The 20,659-nt window shown below is 41.1% G+C and overlaps 1 long non-coding RNA gene across 10 annotated transcripts in view; it reads left to right on the top strand.

Annotated features, from left to right (window-relative positions):
* LOC106506547 (uncharacterized) overlaps nt 1-20,659 on the top strand; it is a 760,340-nt gene that overhangs the window by 83,448 nt on the left and 656,233 nt on the right. For 9 of the 10 annotated variants that reach the window (XR_014830961.1, XR_014830960.1, XR_014830958.1 and 6 more), the window contains exon 3: nt 10,392-10,459. The exons of the other annotated variant lie outside the window; for it this stretch is intronic. This is a non-coding gene — a long non-coding RNA (uncharacterized LOC106506547). The remainder of the gene's footprint in view (nt 1-10,391; nt 10,460-20,659) is intronic. 10 annotated transcript variants of the gene reach the window in all.

Below are 20,659 nucleotides of genomic sequence, written 5' to 3'. Positions count from 1 at the left end.
TTTGTCTTACGCGTTTTGAAAGTTTTAGTTTTTCAGATTATATGCTTGAATCAGGACCCTATGATTGGTTGATAGGAATTTAACCTTCTTTCAGTCTATCACTTTCCACTCCCATCTCCTTCCTTCTCCACCTTGTTTTTTTTTTGTTGTTGTTGTTTTGTTTGCTTTTTGCTTTTTTCGCACCTATAGCATGTGGAAGTTCTCAGTCTAGGGGTCAAATCAGAGCTACAGCTGCTGTCTACCCCACAGCCACAGCACAGTGGGATCCGCGCTGCATCTTTGGCCTACACCACAGCTCACGGCAATGCTAGATCCCCAACCCACTAATCAAGGCCAGGGATTGAAGCTGCATCCTCATGGATACTAGTTGGATTCGTTTCTGCTGAGCTACAACGGGAACTCTCAGCTTGTTATTTATTTATTTATTTATCAATTTATCTATTTATTTATTGTCTTTTTAAGGTCGCACATGAGGCATATGGAGGTTCCCAGGCTAGGGGGCCAATTGAAGCTGTAGCCGTCAGCCCACACCACAGCCACAGCACAGTGAGATCTGAGCCGCATCTTCGACCTACACCACAGCTCAGGGCAATGCTGGATCTTTAACCCACTGAGCAAGGCCAGGGAGCAAACCCACATCTTAATGGATGCTAATCAGGTTCATTAACCTCTGAGCCACGACGGGAGCTCCTGTTATTTATTTTTGAGGAATTCATGTCGTTAATTTCCTGGTGTTTAGATTTTACTGATTGTAATCCTGTGGCGCACGTTAACAAGTTCCTCTGTACTTCTTGTAAATTGATGGTTAAACCTCAGGGTTGATCAGATTTAGATGTGATCTCATTGGTAAGACTCCTTCATAGGTGGTGGTACGTTCTTTAATCAGGAAGCTAATGGCCTCTCTTTTTGTGATGTTAGTAGGCTCCCGTGAGAGCCATTAAATCAGGACAAGTGGCAAAATACTACATCCGTTACCCCTTCACTTATTAGCTAGAATACTTCTTCAAGAGAAGTGTCTCTCCAGCAACGTCTTCTTCTTCTTTTTTTTTTTTTCAGGGCTATACCTGCAGTGTATGGATGTTCCCAGGCTAGGGGTCCACTGGGAGCAGTAGCTGCCGGCCTACATCATAGCCACAGCAATGTGGGATCCGAGCTGCATCTGTGACCTGTGCTGCAGCTTGTGGCAACACTGGATCCTCAATCTACTGAGCAAGGCCAGGGATTGAACCTGCATTCTCAGGGATACTAGTCAGGTTCGACACTGCTGAGCCACAACAGGAGCTCCTCTCCAGCAACTTCTAATTCTTGTGATCATTGATGATAGGCTTTATGATTCCCGTTTTCTAATACACGTATATATATTTTTTCAGCTGTTTTTCATATGTGGCTTCCAGGTGAAATTTCACTTGAACAAATGTTTCTGCAGCAAAAAGGTATTTTGAAAGGTTCTGATACTATTTGAAATTGGAAACACCATTTTGGATATTTGAGGTCCTGAGAATATTTGAAATCTTATTAGAGCTGAAAAAATATAAAGCCAAGGAGTTCCTGTTGTGGCTCAGCAGGTTAAAAACTTGGCATAGCACCCATGAGGATGCAAGTTCAATCCCTGGCCTCACTCAGTGGGTTAAGGATCTGGCATTGCCACAGGTTGTGGTGTAGGTCACTTCAAATGCTGCTCGGATCCTGTGTTGCTGTGGTTGTGGTGTAGACAAGCTGCTGCAGCTCTTATTAGACCCTTAGCCTGGAAACTTCTGTATGCTGCAGGTGGGGCCATAACATGAAAAAGAAAAGAAGGTATATAGAGTCAACCCTTCTATCGCTGTGCCCACTGCCCTTACTAATGTGGCCAACATGCCATATATGGTCAAGGTATGGTGGCCATTACAGATATCATATAATCTAACCGTCTTATTTTATATGTGGCAAACAGGGGCCCATTCACTGGTTCATTCCTTCATCAAATGTTTCCTAGGCTTTATGCTTTGAAAAGGCACTGTTTTAAGTGCTGGATAAACTGCAGCAGATAATCCCTGAGTTTTCTGTGCTTTGGTGCAGGGTGGGCAATACAAGTTAACAAATTAACAGATATGTTAAGAGGGTGATAAATGATATGAAGGAAATAAACACGGTGATGTGTTAGTGCTGCTAGGCGGGACGTTACTTTAGATAGGTGGTAACATTTCACAGGCGACTTCCTCGACAGGAGCCTGATGTGCAAAAGATCTAGTGAAAGGACTCTCTGAGCTGGAAGTAGCAAAGGCGCAAAGGCCCTGAGGTGGGAACAAGCGTGGTACGATCAAATTGCAGCAAGGCAGTGTGGCTGACGTAGTGAGCAGGCAGAAGTGTGGTGCAAGGTGAGTGGAGAGAGGCAGAGACCAGAATCAAGCTTTTCTGGTTGATTCTGTACTGATACATTTTGTGCCTCATTTTGCATGATTCTGGGATCCTGGTAGCTGTGTATCTTTCGCAGAACATGTGCAGCTGCAGAATAGAATGTTTAAAAATCACTTTCCTCTCTCTGCTCCTGCTCCGAAGCTAGACCTGTCCTTTAGGAAGCCAGTTCTGAAGGAAATCTGGTCCCTTGCTGCATCCCGGGTTCTGCTTCTAGTGGCAGCAAGTCTCAGTGTTCCCAGGGCTTGAGTTACCCGTTTGAGCAAAGTTGGAGAGAGCTCCTGGACTATTCTTGCTTTGTGCTCTGCCCTGACCTCTGGTGGCCTCGGCCTGTTAAGACATAGATCAAGCTCGAAGCTGGAAGCCTGGCCTTCCACTCCCAACTGCCAGAACTTGGTTAGGAGTGTGCACTGTATTCTGAAGGCCTGGTGAAGAGGCAGAATTCCAGACACTACCATGGGATGGCTAAATGGCTTTTGACCATCTGATAACTCTTGTACTGGTACAGGAACCATTCTTTAGAGGTTGGATGGCACCAATCCTGCCAGTCCCCTAGGTGCAATGGAGTGGGCATGGGATCCAGCCTGAACAGTGGGAGCCCTCATTCTTTTGGCCTGAAGGATTGGTTTAGAAAGAGCACAAAGAGTGATCCAAACTGAGCAAATCAGGTCTTTAAGGGTTTGGTACAGGGACCTCGGAGAGAGGGCAGCTCTCTCTCCCCTGGATCAAGGGTTTTATTGGTCCTTGTATACGTGGGCTGGCAGTAACCAACCATCTCTCTGGCTTCATGGAGAGAGGCTGTCTGAGAATTAAATCAACACTGAAGAGGAAGGGGGGGGGTCTGGAAATTCGAATGGAGTTATCTCCTTCTTCTGGATGTGCCAGTAAACCCCTTTTTTTCTTAAGCTAGTTTCTAGTTTCTGTCACTTATGACTGGAAATCTCCTAATTAATACTGCAACTGGTGTTAGTCATACTTATTACTAGTAGTAGGTAATCATAAGTAAGTGTGAAGTGAATACGGTGTGGCATTTTCCTTTATGGCACCGCCTTTGTAATTATGTAGTGATCTGGGTGACTATTTTTAAATGTCTCTCTCATTCCATGAGTGGGGATCATATTTATTTTGTTCATCACTACAGCTCACTGACCAGTTGATATTAGGTCTTCGATAAATATTTGTAATGAATAAATAGTTACATAGTAATGTTTACAAAGGTAAGAATGTTATTTCTATTATCTAATACTGTTCTAGTTATGGAAGAGAATGTCCTTATTCTTAAGTAAGTTATGCTGAAGTCTTTAGGGGCAAAGTGGATGATGCTTGCAACTTAATTGGTCAGAAAAATAATCTGTCTATCTATCCGTCTATACCTGTGTATCTATATATATCTGTATATGTATATGTGTGTTGAGGGCGAAAGAAAGCAAACAGGACAAAATGTTAATCATTGTTGAAATTAAGTGGCAGCTACAGAGATATTTATTGTACTATTGCTTTCCACTTTTGTATGTTTAAAAATGATCAAAATTGAAATTTGGTAGAAAGGTTACCCTGATCTGGATGGGTACTCATGTTTGCCTCGCCTTTAAGAAATTTCCAGTTCCCCAATTATAGGACAAATACACCAGAGAAAGACCATTTGCATTACAAAATAATTTTTAATTTTCCAGGGGGAATAAAAAATCCCCTCAAGTCTTCTTCAAATAATAGCAATTAAAATGATCCAATGAAGAGTTCAGCTGTAGGGGAAACTGGAATTAGCCCTAGAGGGCAAATCTCCCCTCTCTCCCTCCTCCCCCTCTCTCCCTCCTCCCCCTCTCTCCCTCCTCCCCCTCTCTCCCTCCTCCCCCTCGCTCCCTCTTTCCCCTTGCTTTCTTTCCTGGCTCCCTTTATCTATCCATTCCTTCCTTCTTCTGCCATTTTGCTAAAATTAGAAAAGTTCTTTTTTCTTCTTCAGACTGCGAAGTGACTGTAAGCAAAAAGCTCAGACAATAAGGAACGGGGTAAAGGAGACGGCAGACATTACCCATGATGCTACTCACCTAAAAATAATAGTAAAAACAGTGCAAGGCATTGTTCTAAGCACTTTATGTGTATTAATGGGTTTAAACTTCACTAATACATCTGAGGAGGTAGTTCCTACTGTCATTCGCATTTTACAGAAGAGGAAGTTGAGGAGAAAACGGTTAAGTTTCCCCAGATCAAATCATACTGGCCTTGCTGAGAAAGAGGCCCTCTGGACCCTTTGATAAATATTCTTTTTGCACTTAGGTGTGTGCACTTGCTTACACACATGTGCATGTACATGTGTGTACACACTGTAATCACCCACAAGCACACAGACTTGTGCACACATGTGCTGCCATCACATGTATGAGCACACACATTCTGCAAAGCAGTCATTTTATTCATAGTACTTTATGACTTGATTTAAAAATATATACAAAAGTATGCAGAAGAGGAGTGTAAAAAACCCCATGTACTAATCACTTAGATTTACTAATGATCAACTCATGGCAAGTCTTGTTTCATCTCTACTCCCAGTACTTTCTCTTTCCTATAGATTAAAAAACAAAACAAAACAAAACCTACTTGTTTGAAACAATTATAAACTTAAGGAAAATTGCTAATATAGAGAATACCCAAATACCCTTTATCCAAATTCACTAATTTTTGACGTTTTGTCATACTTGCTTTATCATTCTCTCTTGTTCTCTATGTGCGTATGTATGTGTGCACATGTACATAAAATTATGAATTTTTTGGGCCTCAGAACACTGCATGGCTGAGTTCTCTTTACTTCTTCAAACCTCAGTGCCCATTTCCTAAGAACAAAGATATTAGCCACAGTACAGTTATTAAATTTAAAAAAGTTAATTGATATAATACTTTTTTGAATTTCATTACTCAATGAATTTATTACATTTATAGTTGTACAATGATCATCATAATCCAATTTTTGATATAATACTATGACCTATATTTCATATTCCAGTTTTGTCAGTTGTCCCCATAATGTCCTTTATAATTTTTTTGCTTCTAGCCTAAGATCTAGTCCATGATCATATATGGCATTTCGTGATTATGGCTCTTTGGTTTCCTTTAATCTGGACCTCTTTTTAAGCCTTTCTTTCCTTTTCATGACTGACATTTTGGAAGAATAAAGGCCATTTATTTCTTTAGAATGTCCCTCACTTTGGGGTTATCTGATGTTTTTCCTTGTTTATATTCAGATTATGTCGTCCTGGTCAGAATTTTATTTGTGCGATGCTGTGTCTGTCTCAGCATATCACATCTGGAGAAGCACAGTGACCTCTGGTAATGCTAATTTTCATCACTAAGTTTAGGTATTGTCATTTCTCCATAGTATGGCTTCCTTTAAAAAATGTAGCTGCAAATAACTAGTGTTACTTATGAAGCAGAAAAGGATAGACTCAGCAGTATTTTTCATGGTGGTGGAGTCACCACAGCCGTCATCACCACCATCATTCCCATCACCATGACTGAGGGCTTGTTATGTCAAGCACTATGCTAAATGCTTTACCTGCTTCACTTTTCACAACCACCCTCTGAACAAGAAAAAAGTGTAGCTGAGAGAGCTTAACTTGCCCAAGACCTAAGTGGAGCTTCAGTCCTGGCTGGTTGACTCTAGCACCCGTGTTCTTAGTCATGCACCATTTTTCAAAAAATCTGATTCTCTAACTTTCTAGGTTTTAGCGATCTCTTAGTCTTAATTTTTTATTTGTCTTTTTTTTTTTTTCTTTTTTCTTTTTAGGGCTGCACCTGCAGCATATGGAAGTTCCCAGGCTAGGGGCTGAATCGGAGCTGCAGCTGCCAGCTTACGCCACAGCCACAGCAATGCCAGATCTGAGCTGCGTCTGTGACCTACCCCACAGCTCATGACAATGCCAGATCCTTAACCGACTGAGCGAGGCCAGGAATTGAACGCATGCCCTCATGGATACTGGTGGGGTTTGTTAGTACTGAGCCACAATGGGAGCTCCATCTCAGTCTTAATTTTTTATAAACAATACTGCCATGAATATCTAAGGGTAAATATTTATAAATCCTCAAAACCTCAGCCCTTAGACCCCTAGAGTTTGGTTCTTTATTCATAAGGTGGGTATTAAATACAATAGAAAATATACTCAGCAATAGGTCTTCCTGTAAAGCTATGTTGCCTGAATGTTGGAAGGGAGTCTTCTAGTTGATCTTTGTGTTCTGGGCAAGAATCTTCTCCAGCAATGACCTGATAACAGTAATAGTAACACCACCCTCTGAACACCTTGCTGTGTTTCAAGTGCTGGGTCAGGTGTTTTCCTTTGTGATTTTCTTACTCTTTACAATAACCCCAGGAGGTGGCTGCAGCCGCTCTATGTTCAGATGAGAGCAAACATCCTGAGGCGCCCCTGACAGACAGATGAACACATATCTGGGAACTGGGAACTTCGAGGGCAAAGCACATCTGACCACTTATGGATACTTGTAATTGCTTACTTACTACTGTAAGAATGCACTTAAAATCACTCCAGAGTTCATTAAATCTCTTTTCATACAATAGAGCTTGTTTAAATAATAACAATGAACACAGCTACCATCGTTGGGCACTTGCAAGGGGCCAGCATTTGTTCTCTGGTTCTCATAGGTCTTCCCTCTCTTTCACATAATGACCTTGGTGGGGGTGTTTTATTTTCTCCATTTTACATACGAAGTGACTGAGGCCTGTGACACTAAGTAGTGAGGCCAGGACAATCCCATTTCACCTCAGTGTTCTTACCTGGTAACTTTAGAACTTGACCTTCCTAGAAAAATACTCAAGGGCAGAAGAGTGAAGCTGGGTATGGGTGTCAGCATAGAATATGTCAATTGAAAAAGACAGAAAGCAGCTGGCCAAGTTCCTTCCCCAAACTTTCCAAAGTTTGCAATTTCATACAGTGTGTATGTGGGTTGGAACAAGGAAAATTGAGATGGAAGTCTGGCAAACATTATCATGTTGACAAATCTATCTGTTAATATGTATTGATATTATAGGGACTTATGATTAAAGGCTGATAGTGGAAACCTTGCTGTGTGCAAATTTATTTTTTAATTTTAAATTTTTTATTGGTTTTGTGTTTTAGGGCCACATCTGCTGCATATGGAAGTTGCCAGGCCAGGGGTCAAATCGGAACTGCAGCTGCTGACCTACACCACAGCGCATGGCAATTCCGGATCTTTTAACTCACTGAGTGAGGCCAGGGATTGAACCCACGTTCTCAGGATACTAGTGGTGTTCGTTGCCTCTGAGCCACAACGGAAACTCCCAAATTTATTTTAGAATCTATTCTGCCTATTCCTCTATAATGGGCTGAATTGTGTACACCTCTAAAATAAGTCTTAACTCCAGGTACCTGTGAATGTGACCTTACTTAAAAATAGGACCTTTGCAGATATAATCAAGTTAAGATGAAATGATTAGAGTAGGCCTTAATCTAGTATGACTGGTATCCTTATAAGGAAAGGAAAGCTTCAAGTGAAGACAGAGACACACAGGGAGAATGTCCCATGACCACAGAGGCAGAGAGTCTAGTGACACGGCTGCAGGCTGTTGGCCTTAAACAAATAGACTGCCAGTTATTTTGCCAGCAAAAATGGGTTTATTCAGGATCAGGAAAGAATTTCAGTTTAGGATCTGCAGTCATGGCAGCTGTGTGCAGTTCCCAGCACAGCAAAGGAAGGACAGCTCTTTTATAGAGGGGGAAAAGGAGGTTGGAAGAGCTACAGTAAACAAAGAGTCCATGGCTTTTCATTGGCTGAATTGTTGCCAGGAGAGAAAAGGAGGTCTTTTCTTTCTATTGGGCTCTACTATCATCTACCATTACAGAGCATGGGAGCTCCCCCTTCTGGTCTCTTGACTCAGTTTAATTGAGGTTTCTGTTTATTAATTTTTTACAAGGCCAAGGAACACCAGGGATTGATGTCACTATAAGAAACTAGGAAAATGCAAGGAGCGATTCTACCCAAAGTCTCAGAGTGAGCCTGGCCCTGCTGACACCTTGATTTTAGATGCTTAGTACCCAGAATTGTGGGGAAGCACATTTCCGTTGTTTTAAGCCCCCTAGTCTGTGGTAGTTTGTTACAAAAATTAATACAACCTGCCATTCACGTCTAGATGTTGCTAAATTATCATAGAGATAAGAAGCCCATTCAGGAGTTCCTTTCGTGGTTCACTGGGTTAAAAACCCTGCTGAAATCCCTGAGGATGTGGGTTCAATCCCTGGCCTTGCTCAGTGGGTTAAGGATCCTGCATTGCTGTGAGCTGTGGTGCAGGTCACAGATGCGGCTTGGATCTGGCATTGCTGTGGCTGTGGCCTGGGCTGGCAGCTGCAGCTTGGATTTGACTCCTAGCCTGAAAACTTCCATATGTTGTAGGCGTTGCTCTAAAAAAAATTTAGAAAAAGAAGCCCATTCATTTGCATAGATACTTTCCTTTTATTTGTTCCCTCTCAGGCTTTCAAACCTCAGTGTGTATAAACAAAAGAATATGTGTGTGTGTGTGTGTGTGTGTGTGTGTGTGTGTATTCTCTATTCCATCTATATTCTACAAGTGGTTTAAAGGATTTTTTTTTTTTTTTGTCTTTTCTAGGGTCGCTCCTGTGGCATATGGAGGTTCCCAGGCTAGGGGTCTAATTGGAGCTGTAGCCGCCGGCCTACACCACAGCCACAGCAACTCCGGATCCGAGCCGCGTCTGCGACCTACACCACAGCGCACAACAATGCTGGATCCTTAGCCCACTGAGCAAGGGCAGGGTAAAGGATATTTTTAATAGATAATTCTGAGTGCAGTTTTCTTCTTATTTGTTCATTTGCTTGTCTGTCTTATGTTTCTCTTTGCTTTATCTCTCCTGCCAATATCCCTCTGGTTTTTTTGGAATATATTCCTAGACCATTTGCCAACCAAATGTGCTCTCCTTTGCAAATATTATAATGGATCAGTGTCTCTCTTAAAATGTACTTGGTACAGTGATTACAGTGGGACTATTACCTTCCTCTCTTTGGACATAGGCGCTGCACTTCTATCCATGAAATCTAACACTGCTTTTATTTTTTTTTAAAGCAGCTACACAGCAGTTATTTAATTAAAATCCCACATGTATATATTAAAAATCGTATAGCTCCTAAACCGGATTTTATACCTTTTTATTTTTATTTTCTGTAATTTTTAGGGCCCCACCTGTGGCATATGGAGTTTCCCAGACTAGGGGTTGAAATGGAGCTGTAGCTGCCGGCCTACGCCACAGCCACTGCAACTCGGGATCAGAGCCGTGTTTGCGATCTACACCACAGATCATGGCAGCGCTGGATCCTTAACCCACTGGGCAAGGCCAGCGATTGAACCTTTTTCCTCATGGATGCTAGTCAGATTTGTTTCTGCTGAGCCACGACGGGAACTCCAGTATACCTTTTTATTTTTATTTTTTTGGCCATGACCACAGCATGCAGAAGTTCCCGGGCCAGGGATTTAAGCCACACCATAGTGGTGACCCAAACAACAGCAGTGACAATGCTGGGTCTTTAACCACTAGGCCACCAGGGAATTCCAATTTTATACCTTTTAAAACACTGAGTTATAGGTATTTTAAGACACCTTAATATTGGGTGTCACATTGCTCCTATTAATTATTTTGTGCAACTGATAAGTCCTAGAGACCTAATGCATAGTACATTGATTATAGACACAAAACTCTATTGTAAAATTAAACTTAAAAAAATTAAACTCGCCAGGAGACTGGATCTTAATTGTTCCCAGCACTAGAAGAGATGATAGTTATGTGACTCCATAGAGGTGTTAGCTAATATTACCATGGTGATTATAATGCGATACAAATGTATCAAATCAATATGTTGTATATGCCTTAAACTTACAAAATGTTGTATGTCAAATATATCTCAGTAAGAAAAAAAATCTAATGAAAAATATTTTCTCTTAGTCTCTCTCTTTTTTTCTCCTCCAGCTTATTGACATCATCTTGGTCCCATGAGAGCCATCTCCCATTATGGGTTTCATCTCCAGGTTCTGTTAGTAAGTTTGCCTTTTAACAATATTCATGAGTTTTGACTTTGTTCCTTTAGGTTTGTGCCATGCTGTTGCATTCAGGTTTGGCTGGGTGCTCTGTCTTCCTTCTAGTTGAGGGGCTCTTTCGGGAGTTTTGCTTGCTATTAAATATATACCACTGCTTTCTTTAGATGCTGCCTTCTCCTTCTGTGTCTTGAGGAGAATCTGTGAATTTCTTTCTTTTTTTTTTTTGTCTTTTGTCTTTTTAGGGCTGTGCCTGTGGCATATGGAAGTTCCCAGGCTAGGGGTCGAATTGGAGCTATAGCTGCTGGCCCACGCCACAGACACAGCAACATAGGCTCTGAGCCATGTCTGTGACCTGCACCACAGCTCATGGCAATGGTGGATCCTTAACCCACTGAGCAAGGCCAGGGATTGAATCTGTATCCTCATGGATGTTAGTCTGATTCGCTAACCACTGAGCCATGATGGGAACTCCAATTTCTTTTTTTTTTCAGTCAGAATGTTATTAAGACACACTTAATGCTTTTGTATTGTACCAATCTTTCAAGAATAACAATGTAATAATATTTATATGAAGGGAGCTGATAATAAAATTTACTAATAACTATTGAGTTGCTTCCTATGTAGTAGGCATTCTAAGAAAAATAATTCATTGAGGTGAAAGTCGCATATCATAAAATTAACCATTTTAAAGCAAACATGCAATAGCATTTAAGTGTATTCATAATATTGTGAAACTGTCCCATCTATCTAGTCCCAAAATCTTTTCATCACTGCAAAGTAAAACCCCTTACCCACTGGGCATTTTCTCTCTCTCTCCTCCCTCCCCTTGGCTCCTGGCAACCTTCAATCTGAATTTTATCTCTATGGCTTTATCTCTGGTGGATTATTTCATATAAATGAGATCATACACTATGCGACTTCTGTTTGGCTTCCTTCTCCCGGCATGGTTTGAGGGGTCACCCATGTCGTAGCATGTTTCAGGACTTTATTCCTTTTGATGAGTGAATAATGCTCCATTGTGTATTTATCCATTTATCTGTTGATGGTCACTTGTGCCATTTTCACCTTGTGGCTCTTGGAAAGCGCTGCTATGAACAGGCCTGTGTATGTGCTTGTCTTAGCATTGTGTTATAACCTGTGCCTTTTAGGATTTGGAAAACATGATGACTCTTCTTCCAGAAAACCTTTATTTAGGTGACTGTGTAATTCATAAATGGAATGATACAACCACAGAAGTTTCTTGCATTTTGTAGGGCTTTCTCTCCCCTGGATTATATTCCCATTTCTGAGACATTTTTCGAGCTGAGGGAGTATATCACCACATCCTTCTCCTGATGTGGGTGATGCTAGCTACATTTGAGAGCCTGTCACATAATGGATACTATTATAATCCCCATTTCACAGATGGAGAAACTGAGGCCTTTGAAACTTGAGTACCTTTCCCAAGTTATAGCTGTAAGGGTGTTGCTTTATGAAGCTTTCATTTGTCCTGTGTGTGGCATGTATATGTGTGTCTACACGGGTCATGATGTAAAGCGTACTTCTTGTTGTGGGTTGCAGTCAAAAATGTTTGAAAAATACTGCTCTAAGGCTCTCACAGGTTCATCTTCCCTCCCTACACTTGGGTCTTCATGCACCTAAGTGGTTTTTGCTAGTTTCTGTATTCTCAGATGTGAAGAATTTTCTCTCATCCTCAAAACTCATGAATCACGAACTCCTTGAAGTGCAACATTTTTTGGCTCCATCACTGATCCTATATGCTTTTTACAAAGTTGGGGGCTGTGTGCCTTTGAAGTTCTGTTCTCTTTGTTATTAAATGACACACGCAAAAATGTCCACATTTAATAAGCGCTTTAATACGTGATAGCCCACATGGATCCCATTCAACGCAAACAGACCAGTGGTGCTCGTTGGTGACTTATTGGCACCCACATCAGACGTGCAAGAGGCGGAGGAAGACATCTTCCCCGCTGTTCATCCCGCAGCACGAATGCAACTGAAGCACTGGTCCCCAGATAGCCCCAGGGAGGGCCCCTGTGGATATGTGGATGATAATTCCACATGGTAAATGTTTGGTTTTCTTCACGTCAGTAGCTATCCACATCAGTTCTCTGGGGACCCTTTCAAAAGCCAGTTCGAAAATATGTTCCTGAAAAACACAGTCTTTTAAAAATTAATAATGAGAACATATTAAAAATGCCAAGTTATTGGTTGGAAAGCCCAAAAGCAGCCTTTTAATGAACTGCCATGAATTATAACTTAAATCCTACAAAATAAAATTAGGGTTTTACATTTTTATTTGTTTAAATGCAAGAATTCAGTCTCATTGAAAGGTAAAAAAATAAGTCATGCTGCAAGTTCAAGGGGTTTTTGATCACGTAGGGATGGCTGGGGAAATGTTGAAATAATTGTGTATAAAATACTGTGCTAAGTGCTGAAGGGAAAAAAGAAAAATTGCGATAGAGCAAGCTGCTTCAGGAAGCTAGCCAACAGAAAACTCCTGTGTGTGTTCGTGGGATACATTTAAAGAAGTTCAAGATCTTGCACACACTTAATGGTAGAAAAGTAGAACCATAATGCTTGTTAAAAAGAGCATAGTTAAATTCGTGTGGATAGAAGCATATAATAGATAGTAGAAAGCTATTGATAGGAAAGAGGTAGATCTTCAAGAGAACTGAGAAGACTGTTCACTTTATTGTGCACAAACCGTGTTTTTAAGAATCTGTGTGTTCACTTGTATTTCCAGCTCTTAGAATAGTCCTTGGTGTGTAGTAAGTGTTTGGTAAATATTTATTCAATGAGTGAATGAATGATTATATGATAGCTTTTGAATAAAAATAAATGAGGGCCTATTCACATACATGGATAGGTAACAAACTGTGAAGAGTGGTTAACTCTGAGGATTGGGCTTGGGGGCAGGAGAAGAGGAACTTTGGGAGAGCATGGGTCATTTCCTTTTTGGGTCCCAGTACCTTTAAGGGCACCTAGCAAGTTGTTTGCACTTAATCTGTAGGCTCATCATGAAGAACAGACAAATAGCAGTCGTAGCTATCACTGACTGTTTACTTACTAGATGTTGTACTCCAGGCTGAGGGCTTTATACATGTCACTTCAGTTTATGCTCACAGCAGTTCTCTGAGGCCAATGTTATTATTACCCCCATTTTACAGTTGAGGAAGCTGAAGCTCCAAGATTTGTACATAACTTCTCTGCTCTCTTACAGAGAGTTAAGTCTTCAAGGGTGAACCTTGGCAGCCTGGCTCCAGTGTGTCTGTACCTTAACCATTGAGCATGTGCCCTGTAGTTGCCTAGCTCATGTTTATATTCTAAACAGGGACTAGAAGGATGCCTTGAACACAGTGCTTGTATCAAATGCTGTTGGCTGCTTGCATCACAGATGTTCCTTACGTCTTCCTAAGTTTACAGACTGCCCCACCCCCAGTCTTGTTCGGGCTACAGCATACTCTGGCAATATGAACCACTTCTGAGTCCAGGGTCTAAACCTACTTTGGTAATTCCCATTTGCTAGGAAGGCTTTGGTGTGTCCATGTGACCAGGTTGTGGCTAATGACATATTAGGGGAAGTCTTCTGGGGGTGGTGGTGGGATTTTGCATGTGAATAAAGATATAAAGAGATGGTGAGGAGATCAGCTCCTTTCTTCTGGTCTTAAATGTGGTTGTGCGAAGATGTGATGTGTGCAGCTAAATCAGCCATATTGCTTGAAGTAAGAAGGTCAAATATAAAAAGACTACATTGGTAAGGACCACCAGAAGAAAGGTAGAGAGAGTCTGGATTGTGGCTGATATTGCTTAACCTCTCCACCAGACCTGAAATTCCCAGAAACAGAATTAGACTGTGAAATTGTGCAAGCCATATGCACTGCTACTTGTGGCTGAAAACAATGCTAGCCTGTGCAATGCTCTAAAAAAAAGCCTTGTAGGGTTCTATTTCTGTGAATAGAAAGTATTGATGAATTCAAGGAGATGACAGTCTAGTTGGGAAAATAAGCTATGTTCATAGACAGTAACTAAAAATGCAAGACTAAGTGTACCGAGCATCAGGTGGGCCTGTCTAGGAGGTCTTCATGGAAAAGATAAACATATGAACTGAAGGCTGTTGTAATAGCAAAGATGTGAATGTAATAATTTGTTGTGCAAAAAAAAAGTTCACTTTAGGTTTTGGTAACTCAACTTGATTGTCTCATTTTTGAGACTATCCTTGATCACAGAAAACACAATATGAGGTCATTCTAGCTACACTAAGTCAAGTCCTTCCTTATCTCTAGATGAAATCCAGGTTCTGAAGGGCTCATGTGGTATCTTGGAGTTGGGGTTGGAGGGCACTTGATCCTTTGTTGTTGACTCTTCACAGTAGGCTTCTGCTGAGATATTCATCCATCTGATTTATCACCTGCTCTGTGATGGGTTCTGCTGAGCTGTTTGTATTATATTTGGTCCCCAGTTATGTGATTTGTGGTAGACATTTGTGCTGTTTGCCAAACATGCCCCAGTCTTAGCTCTCTGGGAACAAGATGGGTTACATTTTTTACTCCCTTATGGTTGGGTGGGGGCATATGTCTATTTCTCTATGGTTGTGGCATGTGTAACTTCTAAACTAGGCATTTAGTTACTGGTGTGATATCCCTGAGTTCTTTCTCTCTGCACAGCATATGACAGTGTTCAAGACAGCAGCTTGAGTTCCTGAGGGACTACAATGAGCAGAGCTCTACCATCCACCTGTGACATACATGTAACACGAGCATGAAACACACCTTTATTGTTTTAAGCCACTGAGATTTTGGGGTTGTTTTTTATTGCAGTACAACTTAGCCCATCCTGACTGACACATTGTCTGTAACCACATTCCACTCTGATGTCCACTCATTTCTGAGGCAAAGTTCTTCAGATTCTTTGGTTCCCTTCACCTCTCTCCTAATTTCTACATCCCACTAGAAGGCATGAGAAAATTCACCTGTCCTCTCACACCACCCCTGCAGCCTTCTTTTTTGTTTGTTTGTTTTTAGGGCTACGCACATGGCATATGGATGTTCCTAGGATTGGAGCTAGAGCTGTGGGTCTATGCTGTAGCTACAGCAACACCAGATCCAAGCCATGTCTGCAACCTACACCACAGCTCATGGCAATGTTGGCCCCTGCATACTCTATTACGCTTATGCCACAGTAATATGCAGCATACTGCAAAATGCAGCCTTCCAGGATCCCAGGCATAATGTGGAGCATAGGTATTTTCTATTCCCGAATTCCCAGACATATCTGGAGTGTGTCTCTTTCTGTGTGTCTGCCTGCTTTTCTGTTTTTCACTCATTTTTGGACTCTACCGGGAGGGGCAGAATGCAGAGATCCTTCCCAGACATGGGGAAACTGAGGCCTGTAAAACTTAATGCCTCCTCTGAGTCATATACCAATACATGATTGAACCAGGAGTAAAAGCCCTTTAGAAGTGTCCACATCTTTTACATCTCTTCTAATTCTTCTCCCTGCACAGTTCTCAGAAAAGAGTTTTTTCCCCTCTCAGTGTGTTAATTAAAAAGTAGCTAAACAATTTTTTTTTCCTGCAAAACATTTGTTTGTGTTAGGGCTTTTGCTTTTGGAAACTTAGGGCTGACCTTTATCTCTCTTTGTGTTTCTTTTGAGTCCACCTTTCCCAGAGAGTGAAGACCAAGATCTTGTTTAAACAGGTGATGGAGAAAACATCACCCTCTGACAAAGAGAAACAAAAATAAAACAAAACATTTCACCGATTAAGTCTTCAAAATGTAATTTTGCTAGAGGAACAAATGGAATGGCTTGTCCTGAGTGGTCAGATCTTGGCTGTCCTCTACGTTACTGCTTACTTCTTCTCATTTTCTTTCAGTGGTTCTTCCTCTTCTTCCTGACCTCTTATTGGAGCACTTTGGGATCAGTCTTATTGGTCTCTACTCCTCTTTTAGGGCTTTTGTACACCTCTGTATGCTGTCAATGCTCAAATTTATATCCCTTGCTTGGTGAAGCATATTTGAGCTCCTGTATTTGGCATCCTCACCTGGTTTTTTAATGGGCATCTCAAATCCAGTCTGTTCAAAATGACCTCTCAATCTTCCTCCCACAAATGTGCCCCATTTACATCTTCCCCTGTCTTCCAGTTGCATAGGTTATACACTTTGATATCATCTTCATTTCCTTCATTATCTCATACTCCACATCCAAAGCATTAGCACGTCTTGTAGGCACTAGCTTCAAAACATATCTAGAATCTGACTACTTCTTAACCACTTCTGCTGCTAACACCTTAGTCCAAGCTTCTGTTGTATCTGATCTGCATTATTGCAAAAACCAGCCAACTGGTCTCTGTGCTTCCATTCTTGCTTACCTAATAGTTTACTCTCGAGTAGAAGCCAGAGTCCTTCTTTTAAAACACGTAAATTAGATCATGTCACTCATCTGCTCAAAAAGCTCCATTGACCTCTCCTCTGACTCAGAGTTAAAACTGAAGTTTTTATTAAAGTCCTTATTTAATTCACGCTGCTATTACCTGGCTGACTTTACTTCCTTTGCTGTTCTGCTAGATCATTCTGCTCCATGAATTTCCTCTCTTTTCCTCAAAATGCTAGACATACCTGAAGTGCTCCTCTCTCAGAAATCTATGTGTCATTCTCCCCTTTGCTGAAGTCTTTACTCAAATGAGATTTAACTTGATCCCCCCATTTAAAATTGCAACCCTTCCCCATTGCCCCCAGTGCTCCTATCTGTTCTGTTATTTTCCATAGCATTTGTCAGCATCTGATGTACAGTATGACTTATTATTATGTTTATGGATTATTGTCGATCTTCCCTGAATAGAATGCAAACTTCATGAAAGCAGATAGTTTTGTTTGTTTTGTTCACGGATGTATCTATAGCACTTGGAACCTTCCTTAGCACATAGAATATGGTCAGTAATTATTGCAGAAGGAATAAATGAATTAAATGTATCTGGACTTCTCATTATTGTTCTATGTGCCATTGTTATTATTATTACAAATCCTTTTTGAATGGTAGGGGAAAGGTAGATTCAAAATGGGGATTTTCCTGGGGACTCAAATCAAAGAGTGGGTAAAGGGAGTTATGTTTGAACTCTTCCAGGTGTCCTTACATCAGACATGCCTACCATGCTTATTTTCAGCATCTACATGAATAGTCCTGCTTGTACATGATGAAGAGAAAGAGAACGCTCTTACCCATGCTTTGTTTCATGAGTTTGGTTCTCCATTCTCCAGACACTCTCACAGGAGTCCATTCTCCTGGGACACTAACTAGAATATAGGAATAGGTGATACTGAAAATATCTAACCATTGGTACTATAGACACTGACCAATCAGATAGTCCACCAGCTGTAAACAATGATATGGTTCTGTACTTATCACTGAGCATCAGCCCTGAAGTTAAGTGTCAGATAGTAACTTCTTTGCTTACTATCTTATCACATTTTTTTCAAGGAAGTGGGGCAAGGGTTTGCTGCTAAAGGCAGCACCTCTGAACATCACACACTGGTCCTTAAAGGAATAAGATCCACCAATTCTGCATGAACTTTTGAGATATTTTTGAAGAATTTTCCCATGATGACCCTATACTTTTGTGATTTCAACTTTGACAATTATATTCTGTTTCAGTCTTAATATCTAATTATTGACCTTTTATTAGACTTGGATACAATAGGTTTGATGTATTCAATAGAACTTAACATACCATGTAAAAAGACAAAGTCGCTAATAAAATCTTTCTGTCATGTTGAAACTTACAAGTACTTACACTACAAGACATGGCATCTTCAGAGTACAAGCATAAAGTGACATTAAAAATAATTTGTCAAAGTCAACACATTGTCCAGTTGACTCTGTCTCAGATTTTATGGGTAAGAGGCCCTGTAACCTGTGGAAAAGTAATTAAAACATTACTTCCTTTCTTAACTTTCTCTGCTAAGTTTATTCCAGCCAAACTGTAAGAACTGGCCCTCTATCATTAGGAGGCGTCTGTTTTCTTGTACCTCAGTGAGCTAGAGCAGATCTTCTCATACTTTAATTTGCATATTTGTGCAGAATTTTTTTGATTAGGTCTAGGTATGTCCTGAGAACCTGCATTTTTATCAAGCTCTCGGGCGATGCCATGCCTGCTGCTCTGTGGACCAGATTGAGTAGCAAAGACTCTGTTTAAAATCTCTGTCTTGGGCTTTTTCTTCTTAGATTTCTAGAAGCCAGCTGTGAATGGGGAGGGCTCCCACCACCATTACATCAAACTTTAGGATAATTCTCTGTTATCTTTTCCCCTCTGATTTATCCATGGCTTGTGTTTTTTTTTTTTTTTTTTGGACTTTTTGCCTTTTCTTGGGCTGCTCCTGCGGCATATGGAGGTTCCCAGGCTAGGGGTCGAATCGGAGCTGTAGCCACTGACCTATGCCAGGGCCACAGCAACGTGGGATCCGAGCCACGTCTGCAACCTACACCACAGCTCACGGCAACGCCGGATCGTTAACCCACTGAGCAAGGCCAGGGATCGAACCCGCAATCTCATGGTTCCTAGTCGGATTCGTTAACCACTGAGCCATGACGGGAACTCCCCATGGCTTATGTTTTCGGTTTTTTTCTTTTCCCCTGTTGTTTCTCTGGTTCTCATGAGCTGGGAACATGCTACTGAAAAAAGGTGGCACATGTGATAATGGAATCTTTCATTGTAATGCAATTAGCGGTGGACTAATCTGGTTTTATTCTGGAACAGCAGCATACTTTTTCATTTAAATCACTTAAAAAGTATTAACACTGAGAAATATAATTATTATAGGGTTGCTCTGTTAAATAAAATCCCATTGTGTGTGGCATACGTGAGCTTGTGTGTTATGCCAGACAATGGCAATTGTAACAGTTGTCCCTAGTGTTGAGTTGCGGGCTATTACCCGTGCTGATTTCTCTCTGCTAGTGAGGTGAGTGTGAGAGGAGGAGTAATGAGAATCATTATACTCCTCAAAGATCTGTTTTTCTATCGTGCAAAAAGGTCTTAGAAGTCCACACAGGCATAGTAGCTAACCATGGTAGCTAGGGACCTTGAGTTGATCATCAAAGCTCCCATTAGTGCAGGAGGTGGAACTTTTCTTAATAGAAATTACAGTAAATGGATATAGGAGTCATGGGGGTAATCGACTAACCAAGACTTAAGCATGTTTGTGGAAAGGAAAAGCCACAGAACAGTCTGCCTTTCCCCATTATCCCTAAACAGAAATGAGTGGCAATTGCTGGCAATCCATCTTGAATGAAGAAAAGAGCTCTTGAGGATGTCAGACCACTTGGAAATTGTAATGAAGAGGATGATGCTCGTCGAATTGGGTAGATGGTGTCTTTTATTTGAGTTGAATTATTTTCCAAAAAATCTTGTTTTACTTATTGAATCTTCTGTAGTTGAGCTGTGTCGGTCATACCCCTTGGTAGGCTCCTGTCTTCTAGAGCTCCTTGGAGAAAGCTCTGCTCTTCTTTCTGTTGCTGGATTGGATATATGACTTTGCTTGGTTATCTGGGATTTTAAATGTAAGCAATAGTGCCACCCCATGGTGTCTCAGCAGCCTTTTGAGGGAGAAGAAAATGGAATTTCTTTTTAGGAGATCAGTTTCAGGAAGCTCTGTGTTCAAATGTGGATCCCAGGTCCCATGAATTATGTCTGTTTCTCAAAGGAGAGCCAGGTTCTCTGGTTCTTGTCCTCTTTGGGAAAAGTGACCTTGGTGGAGTTTTCTAGTCTTGCTGATCCAGAGTCCTGTGCCACCTGAAAATGGAGAAATTATGCTTACTGTGTTCCTCTAGCTTTGAGGATTAAACATCTTAATTCTTGAAAAGTAGAAACCCGATTTTGAATACCAAACACTGATTTGGTATCGCCCCATCAGAGCACTATGCACTGAATACATTCACCACCATTAAAAACCCATCTCCAAACTTAAAATGCTGCATTAAGCAGCAGGCTCCATGCATTGGGCCTTGTACAACTCCACTTCTTTAAAAATTTATAATTGGAACCCAGATGTGGTAGACTGTTGTGGATAGCTGGTGCTCACGCTATTCCCTAAGGTTTTTGGTGAACCCCCAGCGTTAGAAGCTATTTACAGGAATGGACTCTTACTGAAGATTTCATGAGGAAATAGGGAAGATGATTTTGCATCAGAGACCACACAGAGAACTGAT

Source organism: Sus scrofa, chromosome 16 (genome assembly GCF_054392235.1).
Source record: "Sus scrofa isolate SSC_HxYL_T2T_F1_AM1 chromosome 16, Sscrofa_HxYL_maternal_Yorkshire_Landrace_v2.0, whole genome shotgun sequence".
Taxonomy (NCBI): Eukaryota; Metazoa; Chordata; class Mammalia; order Artiodactyla; family Suidae; genus Sus; species Sus scrofa.
The sequence above is the reverse complement of the archived record's forward strand: the minus strand, read 5'-3'. Positions and strand labels throughout refer to the sequence as shown.